Source organism: Ochotona curzoniae, unplaced genomic scaffold (assembly GCF_017591425.1).
Source record: "Ochotona curzoniae isolate NIBS_2020 unplaced genomic scaffold, NIBS_Ocur_1.0 contig_3037, whole genome shotgun sequence".
In the NCBI taxonomy this organism is placed as follows: domain Eukaryota; kingdom Metazoa; phylum Chordata; class Mammalia; order Lagomorpha; family Ochotonidae; genus Ochotona; species Ochotona curzoniae.
Genome location: NW_024465699.1, coordinates 4,960,409 through 4,973,667, shown reverse-complemented (window position 1 = coordinate 4,973,667; position 13,259 = coordinate 4,960,409). Strand labels below are relative to the sequence as shown.

The window sequence follows — 13,259 nt, the reverse complement described above, 5'->3', positions numbered from 1 at the left end:
CAATCGCCAACTGTCTCCTCCCATCCAGTTGATCCCCCACACCTCCCAGCCTGTCCTGCCCTTGGGCCTTGTGCCCCAACATGCATGCAGACCCAGGGGGTCCCTCGTGTCTGTGGTAAGCATCCCTTTATGAGACTCAATGCAGTAGATAATAAAGTGCATCTGAACTGGGGCTCTCATGGGAGAACTACAGAGGCCGGGGACAGGCCTGTCTGAAACACTCTGTTTAGAAACAGGAAGCTATTTTTGGCCTCGTTTCGGGTCCACAAGTGTTGTCCCCAGAGCTGAGGGGAGAGTGGATGACCCACCCCAGATCCAGGACTGTTAATGTTTCTCCCAGGCAGCCTATTTCTCTGGGGTGTTCAGAGCTATAGGGAATGGGTCAGCAGTTTCCAGGCTGCAGATAAGAAATGCCTGACCGAGGGGCCAGCACCACGGCTCAAGAGGCTAGGCATCCCATATGAACACCGGTTCATGTCCTGGCTGCTCCACTTTCGATCCAGCTCCCTGCTTGTGGCCTGAGAAGGCAGTAGAGGACGGCCCTAAGCCTTAGACCCCTGCACCCGCGTGGGAGACCTGGAAATGGCTCCTGGCTTCAGACTGGTTCAGCTCCAGCTGTTACTGCTACTTGGGGAGTGACCCAGCAGATGGAAGATCTTTCTCTCTTTCTCCTCTCTGTAAATCTGACTTTCCAATAAAATAAGAAATCATTTGTAAAAATGTTGCCATAAATATTCGTGTATTAAAAACAAAGAAAGAAAGAAAGAAACTCAGCATGGTGGTTTGTGAAAATCCCACAGTCCCAAGAGGCTGGGAAGATGGGGCCGAAGGCCATCTCCTGGATGGAGACCCCTCCTGGATGGAGACCCCTCCTGAACTATGGTGTGAAGTTCACCAATGAAGAAAGGAGGGAAAGCATCAGGAAGAGAAGCAATCGGGGACCCAGCGTATGACCCGGTGTTTAAGGAAGTGGGTTCTGACAACAACACAGGCCTCTTCCTCCTCAGCACATATTTATGAAGATTTTCCAACTTTCAGAAAAGTGCAATGAGTCCCCCACTGAACATACACAAACACACTTGAATTCCACAATCTGCATTTGCACCACCACTCACCCCACCCGCCTCTCTCCCTACTCACTGACACGCCTGAGTTGTTGCATTTCTGTTCACACGCAGACCTTAGGATGTGTCGCTCCTCACTTGAGCAGAAACAGCTATTTTTTTCCCACAGCCATTACATTTCTCCCACTGACTTCACTAACACTTTCAGCTTCTGATCTGAAGGGCCTGGAACCTGCAAGTCTTCTAATCTAGTCAGTGAACCACCGGGGGTCACGGCCAGTCATGATAACCACAACACAGACTTTCCAGCCACAGGGATTTCTGACAGAATTTACATAAAAACGAAAAACCAGGGCCCGGCATGATGGCTCAATGGCCAAATCTTCACCTTGCAGGTACCAGGATCCCATCCAGCTCCCTGCTTGTGGCCTGGGAAAGCAGTAGAGGACGGCCCAAAGCCTTGGGACCCTGCACCTACGTGAGAGACCCAGAAGAAGCTCCTGGTTCCTGGCTTCGGATCAGCTCAGCTCAGCTCTGGCCATTGTAGCCATTTGAGAAGTGAAACAGCAGATAAAGGATCTTTGTCTCTGTCTCTCTCTCAGTAAATATGAACTACCTTTCCAAAATAAATAAGTAAATAAATAAATCTTTTAAGGAATGGAAAACCCTTTGAAGCACAAGAGAGAATAAGATGGAAAAATAGATTAATAGAAAATACTTGCAATGCATGATAAAATATCCCTAATCTATCAAACAGCCTTGCAAGAAAAAGGAAGCAACCTAGTTTTTTAAGGGGGCCCCCACACGATGCAGTCATTCAGAGAAGAGTTAGTGAACACAAATTACTATATAAACCTATGAAAGCATCCCTCATTTCTCCAGCAGAACAGGAAATTCAAATAAAATATCAGCTTGGCCAGAATGCAATGTGCCATCAAGACTTTGGGGAACTGATGGCACCACGTAATAATATTAAATACAACAATCTTTTGGGAAAAATTATAAACATTGACCCAAAAATTAAAAACAAAAAAATGTAAAATTCTTTTAGGAATCAATGCTAAAAAAGTATAAGGATGTACTGGCAAAAATGATTTTTCATGATTACAGAGAATGCTATAATTACAGGAAAAAACACCTCAACATGAATACTTGCGTAAATTACGATAGGATGTATTACATAACTTTCGACTTGCAAAAAAAAAAATGGCCAAGATGCGTTACCAAGCGGAAAAGAAAGACAAGTTGCAGAACACATTTGATACTACTTGCAAAAAAAAAAATCTATTATATATGAATAAAAAAGAAATTAGGACATGTGTAGTTAATACTGGCCACAATGAAGTCACATTGCAAACGGGCCTACTGATCTTTTGTCTAGCTCCATTTAATTTACATTTTTGTATTACTCTGAGTTTTAAGGAAAATCATACAAAAGTAACAGCATGTTAAAATTGGACTTAAAAAGTTAAAGAGCTGAACGTTCTATGGAGTGACCAGAACCTTTCTTCCCACAAAGTACGAGGTAAGTTATCATGACGACGTTTCTATTCAGGACTTGCCTTGCACGTTTTAAATCCCTCCCTGTGATCGTAGCTGGGCCCAGCAACCAGTGCCGCTGTGAGGCAACCTAGAAGCTGCCAGAAAGGCAGACTCGAGACCTCTCCTCCAACCTAGGAACGCAGAACTAGAATCCAACAAAGTCCCAGCACAATGTTTTATGGAACCAAATGCCATGGCACAAATCCCAATTTTTATGTCACTTCCTGTTGACAATCCAGATGAAAAATACCTCAGTGTAAACCTGGTTCATAAAAGATTCTCTTCCCCCCCCCCAAAAAAAATCCCTCCCTCTCAAACAGGAAGCACAACAACAGACAGGCTCCAGGGTTTGTAACTACCGCGCAGTTTCACAGTCACTGCCATTAGCGCAGCACTGAAAATCAACATGCGGCATTCGTCCTCAACATCTAAAACTGAATTAAGAGAGAGAGAGACAGAGGAGTATGCAACAACATGCCCTTCCTTCACTGACTCTCCACCTTCCTTGACTGAATCCCTATGACCAACACCACAGCGCCAGCCATGCACATTCCTGGACATGTCTCATCTTGTGTCTCCAGGAACTCCAACACTGACCCAGAAAAGTCAACAGTTTAGTTAAGAGTTCTAAGAATGGAAAACAAGAGTCTGACATGAGATCCTGGTGGCTAAAGTCCTTGCCTTGAACGTGCCAGCATCCCATAGGGGTGCCAGTTCGTGTCCCAGTGACCCCTTTCCATCCCACTCCCTGCTTGTGGCCTGGGAAAGCAGTCGAGGACGGCCCAAAGCCTTGGGACCCTGCACCTGCGTGGGAGACACATAAAAAGCTCTTTGCTTTGGATCGGCTCAGCTCTGGCCTTTGCGCTCACTTGGGGAGTGAATCATCGGACGGAAGATCTTCCTCTCTGTCTCTCCTCTCTCTGTAAATCTTCCATTCCAGTAAAAACAAATCATTGGATGATGTTAAAGAATGATTTGCAAACAGGAACACCTCAATTAACCTCAGTACAACCAAGTCACGTGCTATAATGGATTTGTTCCATGATCAAGGAGGCAGCACTGGGTAGGGACAAAGATGAAATAAAACCGACTGGTGATGGAGACCAGGGAGCCCCAAAAAGTTCATGTTAAATGGAATTAATGAAAACTGTGCAAGCATTTTTTGAAACCCATGCCAAACTTCCTCAGAATATACATTTTTATGTTGTCTCCTGCAGACCCTTGCGCTCAGGTGTACATTTTATATTTTCCGCTCCAAGGAAACAAGCTCAGGTGACAGAGTCAGTGGCATGACACTCCGATGAGCCCCGACACAATGGAGGATTGGAACACTAAGCCACGGACTAGTGGCCGGGACTCCAGGCAGGTGTAGCCAGATCCTGAAGACTGCCAAGGCCACACCTCTTGCGTCTCTCTCCACATGCTGGCTCTTTCTTGCAATACTGAACTCGGAGATGCCAATTTGTAGAAGGTGGTGACCTACAGACATGTTTTGTTTGCTCATACCATGGTTTTAAAACTTAACATTAAGGGTCCCGGCACAGTGGCCTAGCAGCTAAAGTCCTCATCTTGAATGCACCAGGATCCCATATGGGCACCGGTTCTAATGCTGGCAGCCCCGCTTCCCATCCAGCTCCCTGCTTATGGCCTGGGAAAGCAGTCAAGAATGACCCAAAGCCTTGGGACCCTGCACCCCTGTGGAAGACCTAGAAGTTGTTCCTGGCTCCTGGCTTCGGATCGGCGCAGCACCGGCCATTGCACTCACTTGGGGAGTGAATCATCGGACGGAAGATCTTCCTCTCTGTCTCTCCTCCTCTCTGACTTTGCAATACAAATAAAATTAAAATATATATATATATATATCCAAAGTCTGAAAGTCACAAATCCTGGCCATGGGAGCGTACTGGGAGTGAGAGGGGAGGGCCAATCATTCACCTGCCAGGTTGTGGTGGGCCTGCCCCTCCTCTCCTCCCACCTGCCTCGCTCCTGCATAAAACCTGGCTGGCGCCCTGGCCCGTGATGCCCCCAGCCCCTCCTAGTCTCACGCCTGATCCTGAGCTTGGCTCCAGTGCCCTGCTTGGTCCAGCCCTCCTCTCCTGTGTAGCTGCTGTGTCGGAGCACTGAGGACTGGAGTGTGCTCATCTATCCTTTGCGTAGGATCCAGTTTCCAGGTCTATGAAAACAAGGGGGCTAAATTCAGCCACCTAAATTCCTTTGTGATTTGAGGCTAGTTTTCTGGAAATTAGGTCTGCAAAATAACTCAAATGAGTGCTCCTCTATGTCTATGGAAGCTTGTTTTAGGCATTTCTGCTTTATCTGCCCACCTTCCCCACCAAAAAAAAAAAAAAAAAAAAAACAACTACATTAACAAGAACCAAATTAGCTAAAACAGCACATAGAAGGCTGTGACACCCCCTTATCAGAAGCACCTTGCCTGTGGTGTGTGCCTCTCTGCACCTGCTCTACCTCTGCACCCCAGCCTGGGGAAGGGACCCTATGCCCTCCCACGCCAACACACCACTTCCTGCATCCCTACCCCCAACCTCCAGCTGTCCCTAGGCCCACCACACTACCCATAGCGGCCCCTCCCCTTGGGATGCCTAGGAATGAATGCTCAGACTCAGAGGGACAAAAGGCCCGGGGCTGGAGTTCATGTGGTCCCAGGACACCTTCGCTCATTCACCTGATGATCGTCCTGAGCCGTGGCAACTAGGAAATGCCAAGAGTCCCTTGCAAGCTCTAAGCCCCCACCTAGGGACTCTGAGGTTGACAGAGCCACAACTGAAATTATTCACTCTCAAATTCCCTCTATTGCAAAGGCAGCAACAGCCTGGGGCCATCTGTACCACCTGCTTTCTCAACAGGTGGAGGCCAAGTCGGGAACTAGCATCCAGACTTGCATAACTTGTCCGAGGTCATCTAACTAATGGAGGCAGAGCTGGGATTAGAACTCCCAGCAGTTGCCTTGAAGCCAACATTCTGAGTCACTTGTGCCTGCGGCTCATTAGCAGATTGGGGCCAGGGGAGAGAGAAGGGACAGATGTCAAATCAAGTGTAAAAAGGCAGGAGGCTGGCCCAAATCATCAGAGCATCTGGTTTCAATTCCCAGCTCCAGCTTCTAGCGTCCTGCAGACCCTGGGAGGCAGTTGGGATGTCATTCACGGGAGACCTGGGCTGGGCTCCCATCTCCTAGCTTTGGCCTAGACTGAACCCAACCACTGTGTACTGTGACTGGGAGCTCTTCCTTCTCTCTCAAATGAAATTAGTTATATACACAATGTGAAACACTGAAATTTATCTCAAGAACATAGACCGATGAATCAGAAAATTCAACAAAGAGGCAGTCATACAGGCACAACCGAAAACACGTTCTGAACTCAGAGCTGGCAGGAAAGTAGTGGCAGTAGTATATACCCAGAAGAACAGGAAGAAGGGATTTGAGCAGGTACCTGTGTGTCCATGTCCACACCAGCACGGACACAGCCAAAAGGTAGGAAAAAACTCAAAAGTCCACTGACAGATGAAGAAAACGTGGCACATACATGTGACGGAATACTATTCAGCCCTAAACAGGAAATTCTGATACACCCACCAGTTCCAATTATCACCTGAGACAGGAAGAAGCCACTCAACTTGAAAGTGCACCATTAGGAAGCCAGAGGCTTCATCTGGTCGTGTTATTGGACATTTCCTTGCCTCGGTCTACTCTATAAAATATACAAGGACAACCCTGTCCTCAGGGCCGCTGGGAAGCGCGCATGAGGGAGCAGTCACCACGCTCTGCACGAGCACTTGCCTTTCTGAGCTTCACTCTGAAGTTCCAGGAAGTCTTCAAAGAAACCACTCACCAGCTATAGGACAAGGCAAGTCACGCCACCCCATGGGCAGGCAGTCACCGCCTGAAGAATGGTGACAGTATCTGCCCTGCCTGTCTGTCTCGCAGGCCAAGTGGGGAGGGGCAGCTGGGAAGACAGGGGCCAAAGGCATTTCAACCCCAAATCACAAAATTGCAATGCATGGCGGGACAGCCCTGTCCTCAGTCTGCCCAAAGCTCCTGAACTTGCTCAGAACAGAGAGTATTTCTCATCCAGCGCCCTGCGCCTCCTCTGGCCAGGAGGAACAAGATAAGCAGTCCTTCCTCCCTCCACTGTCCCTGGGGACCTCCCTCAGCCCTTCCCTCTCACTAAAGCCCCCTTATCTTTGAGGCTTGGGTTCTCCAGCTGTAACACTCTGTACTCCCAACCTCCTGGCCACTCCCCTCAGAGACTAAGGACATCTGCTCCTGGTTCCAGGTCCTTCTGGGTGACCAGCCACGAGCCCTCTTCCTTCACTCTACCCAACATGGCACAGTCACCCCCTGAATGCCACCATTACCAGAAACAGTGGCCTCCTCTCACCTTCCAGTCCCTACTTCCATCCTTCTGGCTCCAATACCTCCTACACACACACACACACACACACACACACACACACACCCCGATTCTCTGCTTTGCCACAGCCTCCTGCGTGCCCTGTAGGCCCCACATCACCTGCTGAGATGCCACAGCCCAGCACTGGAGAAGCCCTGCTGCAGGTGCCTCATCTCCCACGCCCCTCTCCCCTGCATCCCTGTCCTCCCCGGCAAGCGAACAGGGCTGCTGCTGGAAAGCAGTCACACCCCCGGCCCTATGGGACACACGTAGGGTGTGTTTATGACCACAAGCTAGGGCGGGACTCCAACTCCACACTTCACAGAAATCTGTGACTCTCTTCATATGCTCACTCATTCCTTCTTTTATTATTTTTTTTAAGATGTACTTATTTTTATTGGAAAGACAGATTTGCAGAGAGGAGGAGAAACAGAATATTCTATCTGCTGGTTCACTTCCTAAATGGCCACAACGGCCAGAGCTGAGCTAATCTGAAGCCAGGAGCCAGGAGCTTCTTCTGGGTCTTCCACACAGGTGCAAGGTCACAAACACTTGGGCCATCCTCTACTGCTTTCCCAGGCCACGAGCAAGGAGCAGGATGGGAAGTGGAGCAGTCAGAACATAAACTGGTGCACATGTGGGGTGAGGATTAGCCTATTGAGCCAGCGTGCTGACTCCTCCTTCTTTGATCTATTTCTATTTATTTGAAAGGCTGATAGAGAGAGAAAAATCCTACCTGCTGGTTCACTCCCCACGCGCCTGCAACAGCTGGGACCAGGAGGGCTGGGCCAAAGCTAGACACTCAGAAGTCAATCTAAGTCTCCCAGCTGGGGGAGAGGAACCCGAGCACGTAAGCCATCACCTGCTGCTTCCCAGGGTCTCACTACAAGGAAGCTAGACTTGGAAGAGGAAGCAGAGTCCAAGCTCAGGCATCCCTACAGGTGTCCCGGCCGCTGCCTTGCTAGCATCTCTCCTAACAGGTGACCTTAGTTCATTTAGGCCCCCAAGAACACAGAAGTCAGCATACTCCAAACTCCCTCGAGGGTCCTCCATCAAATCCACAAACCCACCAGATCCACACCCTCTTCCTGTCTCTGACCACACAGGCAGCACACTCCCTCCACACCCACACTGCACCACCACGCACCCCTCAGCATCCGGGAACTCCATTCCTCCCACAGTCCTCTATCTCCACCGCTCTGCTGGGTCACCCCACGGCCAGCAGAAACCTTCACCTCATCTTCTTCCTACGCACATCACACCCCACCACTCATCCCCCACGTGTCCCTCAATTCCTCCTTAGGAACAACCAGGCTATGCACACCAATACTTCCCACACTGCAATGCAGACACATGTAATCTGGGACCCTGGGAAAAGGCATGTCTCTGGAGACCCAGGGTTCTGTGCCATTCATGTCACATCGAGGACGTTCCTGTCCCTCGGACCCCCTGTGAGCAGCCAAGGCCCATGGTATCTTCCCTCATTGCATGACTTAATAAAGAAAGGTGTCCGCCCCCCATAACTGCACAGAAACTTGTCTTGCTGAAATTACAAACTATATAGCCAGCTCCAATAAAATCTGTCTGTCTCCACTCCTTGTTTCCTTCCCCTTTTTAAAATGAACACAGAGCAGGGGGAGGTGTGGTGGCATCAGCTGGCTAATCCTCTGTCCTGTGGCGTCAGTATTTCATACGGACACTGGTTTGTGTCATGGCCGCTTCATTTCCCATCCAGCTCCTGCTTATGGCAAAACAGGAAAGCAGTGGAGGATGGCCCAAAGCCCTGGGACCCTGTACCCACGTAGGAGACCTGGTCCTAGCTCCTGACTTTGGATCAGCTTAGCTCTGGCTATTGCAGCCATTTTGGGGAGTGAACCAGCAGGTAGAAGACCTTCTCTATCTCTCCTCTCTCTGTAAGATCTACATTTCAAATAAAAATAAATGCTAAGATAATAATAAAATGAACACAAAGCAACAGGTGTTTAACCTAGAGTTCACATGTCCACATTCTGTGTCAGGGTGCCTAGGTTTCTGATTAACAAGAAGCTATTCCCAAGCCCAACTTCCTGTTAGTGCAGACTGTGCGAGGTAGCAGGTGTTAGCGCTACCTACCATAGGTTTGAACCCAGCTACCCCGGGGAAGCAGGGATCACACACCTGACTCCCAGCTCCGGCCCCAGTGAGTAAGCCAGCCAATGATGGACTCTCGCTCCCCTCTTCCCTAGCCCTTCAAGCTCCCCCACTCCGCCTCCCAAATAAACAAGAATTATCTCTTCAAAAAAAAAATCATGACATGAACTGAGCAACTGAGATAAAACTTAGCCTTGGAGGAACACAGCTCCCTACAGGCCAATAAGAGCCGACTCCACCCTGCCCTTCTGCGGCTCCCAGGGCCTTCAGGCTGCTCAGTGCTCTTGGGTTCCACTCCCCCGTCAGCTGCGAGACCCCCCTCCTCAGCTCTGGTTTGCCCAGAGCGCAGCCTCACAGTCCCCATCTCTCCACTCCTCCCACCAGCTGATCGCAGCCCACCAGTGGCTTTACACAGGATGCGGACTTCAGAAAGTGTATGGGAAATGGAATGAAGAGAGGCATTTATTTTGGAACCGAATGCATCCGAACCACCATGCACCTTCACGCAGCTTCCAATTGCGAAGACCCAGGCCAGGCTCAGCTCCCGCACCACTGGTGCCATCTTGGCAGTCTCACAAGGGTCTCAAACCTAACAAACCCAAAACAGAATCCCTGAAGTGTCCCCCATAAGATCAGCTCCTTCTTCGCTACTCCCCATCCAGTGGCTAGGAGTGTGACCAGCAGCAACCAAGTCATTACTAACAACAGGAACCCAGAAGTCATTCTTTAAAAAAAAAAAGATTCGTTTATTTTTATTGGAAAGACAAATTACAGAGAGAAGGAGAGACAGAGAAAAAGAGCTTCCATCTGCTGGTTCACTCCCCAAATGGCTGCAATGGCCAGAGTTGAACTGTACAACTCTTCTGGATCTTCTGGGTCTCCTGTGCGGGTCCAGGAGCCCCAGACTTTGATTCATCCTCGACTGCTTTTTCCCAGGTCGCAAGCAGGAAGCTGGATGGGAAGTGGAGCAGCTGGGACACGAACCAGCACCCATATGGGATGCTGGCATTTGAGGGTGGAGGATTAGCCAATTGAACCACTGTACCGAGCCCTGGAAGTCATTCTTGAGTGCCCTCACCTCTCCTCTAACTCAGTACCTGACCCAGCCTACTGATTCCATCTCCCATTGCAAAGTCACTCCCATCTCCCCTCTTCTCTGCCTTGCCCTAGTCCCAGCCATGGCCCCTCTTAGTCCACCCCCCCACACACAAATGCAAAATGTGCTTGGTGCTTTTTCAGATTTGCCTAGACTGCAACCTGATGGTTACCATGGTGACCAGAGAAGGACGGCGCCTGCTTCCAGCCCAATACATCACTCTGACCTCAGACTACAACCGGGAAGAAACAGCAGAATTCCGGCATGTCCCTCAGGTTACAGGGGCCACCGCTGCACCAGTGATGGACACTAGCCAATATTCCCCACCAAATAAGAGCCAAAGCAACTCATGCTTTAACTTCCGTGTCAAGAGGGATTTAAAACTCCCTTGCATGTCTCTTCCTGGCTTTTTTCTTTCCTCTGTAGCTCCCTGCTTCACATTTGTCTTTCTGCTGCAAAGAGAGAAAGGCCTGTGAACTAGGGTTTCTTTGAATAAAGATCATCTATATTTTTTGTTACGTGATTGATATGTTCCTTTCGGGTGGTCGGCAAATCTAACACAACTTCAGCTCTCCAATGCCCATGGCCTCCAAGACCTGAGCCCGGCCAGCTCCACCTGCTTCCCACCTGCCACGTGTCATGAGAGAACGGAAGCACAAAGCTGCAGTGTGTGGTCAAGATGGATCCTTGTGGCTGGCTGGAGCACAGAGAAAGAGGCAGAGCTTGCCATGACAGGAGACAGGAAAGCCAGGGCTGGATCCTTCAAGAAACCAAGCTTAGGGACTGTGGCCGAGAGCAAAGCAAAGCCTCTGAAGTCTTTTAAGCCACTGGGTATGCTCACCACACTTGCACACTAATGAGACCAACCTGGCTTGATTGCCGAGGGCAGCCGTGGGAACCGCAGCAGCCCAGGGCAGAGCCAAGGGCAACCTGGACAAAGTGGGCAATGGTGGACATAATGGAAGCAGCTGGATTTAAGGACCAAGGAGGGCATCAGGAGACAGCAGCGTTGGAGTGGACACCTGGCCTGGCAGTTAAGATGGCCACGTCCCACACCAGAGTTTCTGGGTTCAGTTCCCTAGCCTGACTCCAGCTTTCTGCTAATGCAGAGCCTGGGAGGGCAGTGATGTTGACTCAAGTAACAGAGTTCCTGCTATCCGCACGGGCCACTCGGATGGAGTTCCTGACCCCAGCTTTGACCTCAGACTGGCCCCAGCAGGCACTGGTCAAGTAAAGCAGCAAATGGGATCTGCCGCTCCTCTCATCTGTACCTCTCAAACAAATGAAAATTTAAAAGGAACAAAACGGCAGCATTTACTGGAATGACATCATTGCAGGTTCTTTTTATCTTTCATACGCTTAAAAGGCAGGGTGACACAGAGAAAAAAAAAAAAAAAAAACTGGTTTACTCCCCAGATGCTGGCAACAGCAGGTCCAGGCCAGGCCAAAACCAGGAGGCAAGAACTCCATCCTGATCTGCCATACAGGTGGCAGGAGTTCTAAGCACTTTGAGTTTTTTTTTTTTTTTTTTGATCCACTGCCTACAAGGAGGCATTAGCAGGCAGCTGGATCTGAAGTAGAGCAGCCAGGACTTAAACCAGCACTCTGCTAACAGGATACAGGTGCGATAAGTGGTGACTTAACCCCTGACACGATAATCTGAGATTTTAAAAAGGCTCAAAATGGGTTCAGTCGCTGCATGCAATGGCAGATCCCTTAGCAGAGCACAGGTTCAAGTTCCAGCTGCTCCACTTCCAATCCAGCTCTCTGCTAATGCATCTGAGAAAGCAACTTGCACCTTTGGCACTCACACAGGTGGCCCAGGTTAAGCTCCTGGTTCTTCCCTGGCCTAAACCGGGACAACGTGGCCATTAGGGGAGTGAACCAGTGAATGAAAGATCTCTCTCTCCCTGTCTCTGTCACTCTCTTTTAAACAAATAACAAGAAACCTTTAAAAGAAAAAAAGTCCAAAATGCAAAAGAGGTACCTCACTGGCTAAAATTCATTCCTGGCAATAAATAATTAGCCCTGAATCCTTTCCTGTGGCAGGAAAAAATAAGAAAAAAAAAGACACTATCCTAGCTCATAACCGAGGGCAGAGGATGGGAAAAGAGCCAAACAGAGAAGGCAGAAAAAATGCCCATGGTGCAGCCTTTTCAGCCAGCCTGCCGGTGACTCCAAGGACCTTCAACCCAGCTGCGAAGAACAAAGGGCATTCTCAGCAGCCTTGGTCTCTGAAGTTGCAATCTGGCATGATTCATGCAAGTGTTCGTTATAAACACGCTTCCTTCAGAGGGTACATCTGTTACATGAAAATATTAGCACCTTGGGCCCGGCGCGATGGCGCAGTGGTTAAGGATCCCACCTTGCACGCCCTGGGATCCCATATAGGTGCCAGTTCTAATCCCAGCAACCCCGCTTCCCATCCAGCTCCCTGCCTGTGGCCTGGGAAAGCAGTCGAGGACGGCCCAAAGCTTTGGGACCCTGCACCCGCGTGGGAGACCCGGAAGAGGTTCCTGGCTTCGGATCGGCATAGTATCGGCCCGTTGCACTCACTTGGGGAGTGAATCATCGGACGGAAGATCTTCCTCTCTGTCTCTCCTCTCTGTATATCCGCCTTTCCAATTAAAAAATATATATATTAGCATCAAACTTTTTTTCTTTGCTTTGGAGGTCATTCAGCCAAGCTCCGGACCCCTGATTCCTGGGCTCCTGTTTGCACCTGGACACGCCTCAGGACAGGTGTAACTGAATAACAGCCTACTACCCAAGGGGAAGAATGAAAATGTCTACAAGTTTCTAAGAAGAGCTGAAGAACGGCTAGGCCACAGCATCATCCAGTGACATAAAGTAACGGGCAGAGGGGTTAGCTTCTCAAGATTGTTTCAGCTATTCTGCCAATGCAGTTCATTTTTAATGAACGCACAGATCATTAGTAATTAATTTTAAGCTATTCATCCAGGAAACCATTTTGGTGATAATTTTTTTTTTAACCAATTTGTCTTAGGATTAAAAAAC

General features: G+C 49.3%; 1 protein-coding gene across 2 annotated transcripts in view; it reads right to left on the bottom strand.

The window, feature by feature from the left end:
* Window positions 1–13,259, bottom strand: part of RALB (RAS like proto-oncogene B) — a 31,938-nt gene that overhangs the window by 12,133 nt on the left and 6,546 nt on the right. The gene's annotated exons all lie outside the window — the stretch shown is intronic.